This window comes from Anas platyrhynchos, chromosome 1 (genome assembly GCF_047663525.1).
Source record: "Anas platyrhynchos isolate ZD024472 breed Pekin duck chromosome 1, IASCAAS_PekinDuck_T2T, whole genome shotgun sequence".
Lineage (NCBI taxonomy): Eukaryota > Metazoa > Chordata > Aves > Anseriformes > Anatidae > Anas > Anas platyrhynchos.
In genome coordinates this window covers 38757481-38766938 of record NC_092587.1, presented here as the reverse complement: position 1 = coordinate 38766938, position 9458 = coordinate 38757481, and the positions used below count along the sequence as shown (strand labels likewise).

The following is a 9458-nucleotide window of genomic DNA, read 5'->3' as shown; positions in this document are numbered from 1 at the left end:
TTTTTCTTCTTCACATTTTCTCTTGTCTAAGCAGCTGGGAGTGGAATTTCAGATTTCAGGGACTTGATATTATCTGTTGTTTGGGATACTTGTTCAGAAGTTGATTGCTGTGCATTTATGGAGAAAAAATGGACCACAAAAGGAACTGCGTTCAGGAAAACAACATCATGTTCTTAGTTCTTCAGATCTAAAATACATCATCCATACAGACATTTAAATTAATGCTCATTTTATGAGGACTGTAGTAGCTGGTTGTACTGATGTAGCTTTAAATTGTATCCATTTTCAGAAAAGGATGGAGTTGGAACTAGATGATCTTTAAGGTCCCTTCCAACCTCAACCATTCTATGATTCTATGAATATTTTTGGCTTTGTTACAATAAAAGCACAATACTTGCTTTCACAGTCTTCAATTTTGATAAAGTTGTATTTGTGAAAAGAGAGATGGCTCCTGAAATCGTTTTTTGCAGTAAACTCCTCTGCCTTTTATGTATGTAGGCTATTGTAGAATAAACCAGACTTAGTAGGGTGACTCCTGTTGAAATATGTTTGTAAAAGGAAAGTGCAGTCCCCTTCCTGCTCTAAGCACTGAGGGGACATCATGAACCCCTGGTGAATCTGTTGCCCACACATTGGACAAATTTGCAAGATGGCTTTGAAATGGTCTGACTGAGTAATTATGTGTCTGTTAAAGAAACACTGTTGTCTGTTTCAGTGGCTTTCTGCCATGTTATAATTAATGAATTTTTGTGCTGATTAATTTTTTCTGTATTCATTAAAATGATACAATCAAGTCATTTGGGCCAAATACTTAATAAAGGTTTTTGATAGGGAATATAGTCTTTAATTTTCTTGCTTCTGAATAATTACAGAGAAAATGAAATAAGAGCTTGTTTACATGGAAAAAATAGAATAGCTATTTTACTTTAAATTCATGTCCTTCCTTAATCCTAAATAACACTCAAAAAGGCCTAATTTAGTGAGTGGGTGGAACAATGGCATTTTGCCTAGGTAAATTTGTTTATACTTAGGACCTTCTAAGTGCCTCCATTTGTTTTGCTTTATTTTAATGGCTTGATATTGAAGTAGGGGATTTTCTAGGCATATGCTTCCAGCCATCTGTAGGCCCATCCCACTGGCATTTTCCAGCACCATTAACAATCGTTGTCGGTCCTTTTTTGACATGCTGTGTGTATATATGTATAGATCTGTAAGGGTATGCACAACACCTCCCATAGCATCAGATACCCATAGGTCACTTTATGTAGCTGACCACTGCTAGATATGGGGCTCCTTGCTATGACAACCGATGAAGATTTTCTTCTGGGCTATGTAGTTTGGGGCTGCATTTCCACAGTGTAAGGTCTTTTACTATACTCAACACCACACACAGTTTGATAAAAGATTCTGTTATAACTTTTCAAGGTATTTCAAGGATTCATTGGAATACCTTTGCACAGTCTGCCTCCCTTTAATGTATTTAAATTCCTGTCCTGAACGATTCAAGAATAACCCCTCAATTCAATTTCATCCTTTCAATTGTTTCCCAGTTGATTTCCAGCTCTGTCTGAGGTCACGTTTCAGCAATGGGCCAACAGGAGCCTCATGAAACTCAATAAGGACAAATGCAAATCTGTGCCTGTGGGGAGGAAGAAGCCCTTGCAGCTGGGGAGGCCGCTCCATGGAGCAGGCCTGGGAGTGCTGGTGGGCCCTAAGCTGAGCATGGGCTGGCAGTAAGCCCTGGCAGTGACAAAAGGGAGCAGAGCCGTGAGCTGTGTCAGCAGGACAAAGTGGTTATTCCCTGTACTCAACAGCTTTTATACCACATCTAGAGCACAGCATCCAGTTTGGGGCTACCCTGTGCAGGAAAGACACCGATAAACTGGAGCAAGTCCAGAGGTGAACACAGAGCGCATGCCCTGTGAGGACAGGCCAAGGGACCAGGGCTGGTTCACCTGCAGAGGGGATGGTTGTAGGAGCACCCAGCAGCAGCCCCTCAGCACCTCCAGGATGCTCACCAAGGAGATGGAGCCAGGCTGTTCACAGCAGTGCGTGTCCAGAGGCTGAGAGGCAGTGGGCATAAGCTGAAGCAAGATAGGTTCAGACCAGACAGAAGAAATGTTTTCCTCATAAGAACAAAGCACAATGGAGCAGGCTGTGCAGTCTCCACCCCTGGAAGTTTTCAAGCCCATATTGCAGATACAGCCCTGAGCCACCTGGTCTGGCCTTATAGCTGACCCTGCTGTGAGCACGGGTTTGGGGTTTGGGCTAGGGGCCTCCTGAGGCCCAGCCTGGCCCAAACTGCTTCATAGTCTTGCATGTGTCAGACAGAAATTAAGTTATACAATAGAATTCCATTGTGATCAGGGCAGTACGAAATGTCACTGATGCCCTTCCACCCTTTAAGACTTGTTTTTCACAAGTCTTGCAGGCATGTCACAAAGCCTACCTAAGCAAATGTTGAAAACAAGAGGAAAAAATTCTTCATTTTTCTGATTCTAAGTTATGAAACATGAGCCCAAGAGGAAATAATGCTTTGCTAAAACCAGAATAATTTATAGCAGTATTTAATCAGATAGTTTAGGATGAAATAAAGCCCCGGTATTAAGTTTTGCTAAATATAGGGAGCCAAACCAAATCTGGGTGTACTTCTTCATGGTTTTGATTATATCATTTGAGAAATGAATGGAATACAAAAATACTTTTGAGCTATCCTACCTCATACCTGATGCACTGCTGGCCTGGAAAAAGGATTAGAAATCGAAGGACTTATGAAGAATTTTGCCAGAGCAAGTTTGGTTGTGGAGCAACCAAATAGAATTTAATGGATGCTTTCACTTAATGATACGTTTACAGCTAAACATCTCTTCCAAACACACAGAACACAGCCGACATTGAGTTAAGCATAAATATCTTATCTGGTTGCCTTGGGTATTTTGACTGCAAATTTCTGGTACAGAACTTAGCACAGTGGGATCACTGCTTGTGATTAGAATTTCTGAAACATTACCAGATAAAGTTAATTATTATTTTTATTGTTATTAGCATTCTTCGATATTACTACAAATTATCATCATCTGATCTTTAGCTTTATCTTACCAGAATCTAGCAAGAACCCTGAATCTCAGCATCACCTGCTATTGAGAAGGGGTGAAATCAGAGCTATATAATTATAGTGCAAGTTCATCTCGTTATTCTCCTAACAAAATAATCATTCAGTATAAGCTATTGGAAGCAGAGATCCTTTTGCGTTAGCTAATATTAACATTCTCATTACTTAGCAACAAATATTAAAACAAATATAAAAGTAGCCTAGCCTGAAGTGAGAAAACACAATATGCAACAAAACCCAATTTTCTGGACATGTCAAAAATAGTTAAGTGCTCAGCAATCCCAGCCCTTATTGCTAATGGGATAAATCTAAAACCTCGTTGTCAATTAATTAACTTATCCCTTCTTCTCAAAATTAAGAAATCAAATAAAGATAAACATGCAATTTTCTTTCCTTCCACACTTCAATTCCCAAAAGTGCTGCATATAGGTTTTCTGTGAACAGCCTCAAATGATGCAAAAGGTATAACAGATACAGCCAAAAAAGTAACCTTTTAAATACTGTTTTCTATTTGTTTAAGAGAATAAAAGTGTTGTAATGCAGAGGTAAAGAAGGGAAGGTGAATAAGACTCTGTCCCTGTCACCTCCGACCACAGAATCCCCACTGAAATTATCTGTGCACAGAGGAGTGAAGTACAGAGGGCACCCTCCAGTGCCTGCTTAATAAAAATCCAAACAGTGCTTCCCCTGCCATTCACTTCAGCATAAACATAAAAATCTGCTTGTCATCCAAATCCTGTGGGCACTTGATCCCACATCTGCTGCCAGAGTCCAAACCAAGGATTTTGTAGGAAGGTTGGCAAAGGAATGGGCCACCCTCACCCGAAAAGGAGAAGAATAACTGCTGCCACCAGCAGTTGTTCTGCTGCTCTTCCCACACACGTCTCAGGGATGCTGGGAAGAGCATCAGTGGCAGTTGCAGAGGTCTTCGAGCCAGTGCAGCTCCACCAGGTCTGTAGCCCTATGCTCAGGACCTTCAGCACAGAGACAAAGCCTTTAGCTTGACACCTCCTCCCAGGAAGGTGATTTATATATATATCTCCCACCAATTCCACCTTTAATGGAAAGAGAAAACAGTCAGTCACATTCTCTGATCAAATGGGTATCAGGGACTATCAAAGAGAGATAAATTCAGTCTGAGAATGGTGGTGCCTTTCTACTACCTTGAGTTCAGCCCCTGAGCTCCAGGCTGGTGTTGAAAATGCATCCTTGAATGTTCCTGATTGTAACTGCTTGAACTGCTTCCTGTGAGTAACTCTGCTTGGTTTTCCCCTCCAGTGTGGGTACATTTTTATCAGCACTTTGGGGCATATTATATAGAAGAGTTAAGCATTTCACTTCAGAATAGGGGAATGAGATATTCAAACAGCAACGTGGCACCTCACCCTTAACTACTCATGTCCATTACTCACAAGTAATGTACACTAAGTTCTGTAGCAAAAACACAGGGATACTAATTTGGCCCAGGGGAGTACAAATGCTGTGAGTTACTTTTAATAGATTTATTTGTTTGTTTTATTTATTTATTTTATTCATTTATTTTCCCCTGAGGAGCCAGAAAGGAAGATTATGTAAAGCAAAAAGGACTTATGGTGAAAACGTATCTGCTTATGCATGAATAGGTAATCAAACAGAATGGGTTTAAATTCGAAAATCTAGCTGAGGGAAAGGAACTCTTAATCTACCTAATTTTGACAAGGTGTTGACAAGCATTGTAGCGTTTTTCTTCAGGGACCCCATTTGCCATTTCTTTTACTCACTAGAAGCCTCCATCAAACAGCGGTTGTCCTTAAGATATCTCCCTATCTTAGGGAGATCCCCTGTTGCTATTTAAGTTATCTTCCTGTCTACCATGCAGACGACAAATCTAAGACATGATCTGGTTTGCCTGAAGCTGAGTATTCTTTATTTTTCAGTTTAAGATGAAGATATAACTGATTTGCATCAGCAGTCACTATATGGAACAGAAATTATTTCAGATTTCTTTAGGAATTCCTTAAATCTAAGCCTATCAGTCCAGCAAGATATTTGGACAACATAGCATAAAACATATGAGCTACCCTAGGATTTCATGTGATTTAGGTAACTTGAGCTCACTCATTAAATCTGGCTGGCACAAAACACTAAGCCTTCTCTTGATTCCCTCTGACTTGTATTACTGTGGACGATAGGGATGTTCTTTCTGAACTGGGCACATAATTGCAACAGTAGTTGTGATTTTCAAATAAATAGCATTAAAATGATGCTCAGAAACAGTTTTACCTGTTGCCATGCTTTCAAAAATGTCACATAAAATTATTTTATTAATACCTGGTATGAAATTGTATGTACATTTCATGTCTGTAGAAGAGATCAGAGATTTAGCTCTTTTATTATGAGACCTATAAAAAGACCTGTTTCTAAGCACGATTGACTCCCTTAAGTTATCCATGTAGACAGCTTCAGTTTATAGCTGAAGTGACTCTTAATGCCCCACTGCCTTGGTAGATTCCTTAAACCACTGCTTTGACATCATTTTTTCTTTTATTTATCTATTTATTGTGGTGATCATGCAGCAAGACCTCACTATGCTGTTACCCACAGAAATAAAGCAGAAATAATGGGCACAAGCATGGCATGCCAACAGCTTGGCTGTGGTTTCTGCAGGTACAGCATGCTTGGGGCTGACACCTAAAAGGCAAGCAATGCTGTTGTCTCCTCACCTGCCCTGGGTGTCAAACAGGCTTTGCTTAATGCTCAGTCTGGGATAAAATGTGCTGAGCAAAACTGCAATTAAGCAGTGATTTTTTGTCTCTTCCAACCCAGATGATTCTGTGATAAGCCCTTCTTATCATTTCATTAGATTTTGGTGCCTGTTTCTACACAAATATATATATATATATATATATATACATATATATATATATATATATATATATATTTGGTTGTAGGCTGTACCTGCCTAAGAGTGTGTGATCTGTAGCATATTATTGATGTCATTAATGATTAGATTTTCTTGTGTCCACTTATCAACCACTGTTATCTTGTTGTACTACTACCTTGTTGCAAATCTGGAAGACATGCAAACTAATATTCTCTACATATGATGTTTTCATACTATGTTTATCACAATATCAGCAGAGTAGCTGTAACAATATTAAGGAAAATAAGGAAGAATCTTAGTACACCCTCTCAATCTATCTTTGTGCACTGAAGTATAAGAACGATATCCCTGAAAAAGCAAACTGTCACCAGCAGGTACATCTTTGTGCAAAGCCACCTCCAGTTCATATGAACAGTCTGTTCTACCACAACAACTAAGTCTGGCCCAAGACCTGATCCTGTCCCCTCTCCTGGGGCATGGAATTGTTTGACCAGGCCTCTTTCCCCGTAGCCTCACAATGTCTGATAATTCTTCAGAAATCTAATCAACTTTAAAATCCTTCACCTGCTATATGGGGCTTTCAGCCTTTTGGCTAAGATCAAGTGTAGTATCTGTTCTTATGAGTTCAATATCTGATATGTCCTTAATGAGAGGACTTTTTATTAAACAGATCTTTGGTCTTGGAGTTGGATTTGGAGCTTGCCCCCTCCACTCCATGCATTGTCCTGGTATTGTAGTATTTCCAGGAATGGTGCACCTCCTACAGGAGGCTCTTTTTCTCTATATATCTACCTGCAAGGAAGTTGTGAGAGCAGGGGGGGATCAACCTCTTCTCACAGATAACTAACACTAGGACTAGAGGGAATGGCCTCAAGTTGTGCCAGGAGAGGTTCAGATTTGAGATTAGGAGACATTTCTTCTCAGAAAGAGCAGCCAGGCATTAGGACAGGTTGCCCAGGGAGGTGGTGGAGTTACTGTCCCTGGGGGTGTTCAAGGAAAGGTTGGACGTGGAGCTTAAGGACATGGTTTAGTGGGTGACGTTAGTGGTAGGGGGATGGTTGGACCTGGAGGTCTTTTCCAACCTTAATGAGTCTGTGATTCTATGACTCACATGTTCAGGTCCTTGGCTGAATGAGAGCAAGTTATTCAGACAATAGCATGACCAAGCCAAGTGAGAGATGTCCACATCAGCCTTACCAGCCTTCCTTGTCCACCTGCTTCTCCACAGAAAGACAGTTGCATATTTGCACCATAAGTGAAGGTGATCTGTTCTCTTTTCATCAATGAACATAGTAAATGACTAGACTTCCAAATAGATCACATCCTTCATGCCATTTCCTTAATAAGTTCAGACCACTTAAAGAAAGACTTTAAAGGATCAAGTAACTAAAGTGAATTTATTAAAGCAAAGGCACAGAAATTCCAATTAAAGATGCTAGGCATCCTACAAATTGTTCCTTTTCTGAAATACGTGTTAAGAAGTGTCTTCAAAGGAATTATTTGACAGTTTCATTTGTACATTTCTATAATTATAGCCCCCAGACTTTTCTCTCAACCTTCTTTATTCCCATTCACAAATAAAGGTTTCAGAGCTTTTATTTTCTGCACCGGAATAAAGTTTATATCTCAGGGTTTATTTTTGCAAAATAAAAATGAAAGAGAGTCTAGTAGGTAGTACAAAAGAGCCTGGGTTCTTTTGTACAGAAAAGGAGGAGGTTCTACTTGCTAAAAAAGTGGCATTATACACCACATGAATACTTTGACTCTGGACACATTATGTCATGTACATCCTCCTTGTCAGACACAAGGAAATGCCTGCTTCTTCATGCATGTGAAAGTCTTAAAATGTTATTTCTTGCAGAAGACAATAATCTTGCTTTCAAAGCTGGTGGATCGTGGTAGCCTAAAGTAATCTGCAAAGCAGAAAATGCCTCACTATTGTCTTCTGTTATTCCATGCATGCACATAGTTTACAATATGTACAAAGTACATAAACGTTTATTATAGATTTATAATTGTGATTTTACTATGTGGTTCTCTGACACAGTGCTTGGAAGCTTTCTCTGTCTCCCAGTTTTACATTTAATAAAATGAACACCAAAGTACAATCCTCAGATCGAATAATGCTGAATGAACTGAGATGCACAGACACTTATGTCTGGCTCTCCATGCACTACATAAAATTACCAAAGTGTGTTTACAAGACAGAAAGAGAGAATCTCAAAGGAGCTACTCTGTCACGTTTCCTAACCACACTGCAGATTTGTTTCAAGTTGAAACCTTCCACTCTTGATACTTGCTGAAGAACTATAAATATAAGCAAACAGGTTCAGTAATGACAAATGCTGCCTTCCAACTTCTAATTATTTGATCTTAATTACAGCAATCTCTACCAATAAATAAATAAATAAATACTTCTTGAAGCTATTTAGACACTTATCAATTTTAAGACTTAGAAATATAGACCTGGAGTAAAGCCAGTCACTTGAATTGTGGAGATGTCCGTTCCAAGTATATCTTTTATAGTGAGCATTACTGAGTTGTTGTCAAGATCTATGGGCCTTTTCCAGTTTCTTTACTGCTGAAAAATAATTTTATTTTTCAGTATTTATCCTGAGCCTTTTATAAGCTTTCTGCTTTTGTTTGTAATATTATTTAACTTGTTCTTCTAAATAAATCTGGAGGAATTTTAGCCTCAAAATCACAATGACGATTTTATCTCCTTTATCATCCTTTCAGATGGAATATATGCTTTCAGATCCAGTGAACCAAATTCCCAATTTTTTTTGCAACACACTGAACCATGAGTTCTTAATGAATCTCTTTCCCAGCAAGGGAAAAAAAGACTTTTATGTAATCCACACTGATACGTATTCAGAGAATATCAGCCGTGTGTGGCACCTCAGAACTGGTCTCGAAACAGAACCTGAAACACATTCAGCAGTTTCCAATCTTTGTATCTGAGTCCAACAGTTCATGATTAATGACCAGTTGCAGAAAGGCCTCTGCTTTGCACTTGCGAAATGACAGCGAGCAGGGATGTGTCCAAGCACACGACTGCTGCTGCAGTAGCAGGATAGACTGCCTTCATATGCGAATTCTAAATGGCTAAACAGTTAAGTCACAAAAAAAACTTGATCAGCAAGAAAATGCATGAGGAAATCAAGTGGATGCTGTGGCAGAGGATTAATGTAGACTGGGGACTCCTGGAATGTGGATTTCTTGTGGATGTTTAAAAATGAGAGGCTCACATTTGCTGTAAGGCAAACCTGTGCTTGGAAATTGCTGTTTGCCAAATATAGAGAATATCCATATATCTTCAGCCTCTGCCTTGTTTTTCTATTAAATTAATGGAATATATTAAGTAAAAAAGAAAAAGAAGTAAAGTCTTAGGGGCAAAATACATATACTGCAAGCAGAATGCTCTTAAAATTTAAAGATATATGAAAAGCAAAAACATAGCAAAGCACAGCAGCAAAAACT

General features: G+C 39.2%; 1 non-coding gene across 1 annotated transcript; it reads left to right on the top strand.

Moving 5' to 3' along the window:
- Positions 1-6546: 6546 nt before the first annotated feature.
- Positions 6547-6737, top strand: LOC113842459 (U2 spliceosomal RNA). The gene has a single exon (XR_003494994.3). It is a non-coding gene; the product is annotated as a U2 spliceosomal RNA (small nuclear RNA).
- Positions 6738-9458: the final 2721 nt, after the last annotated feature.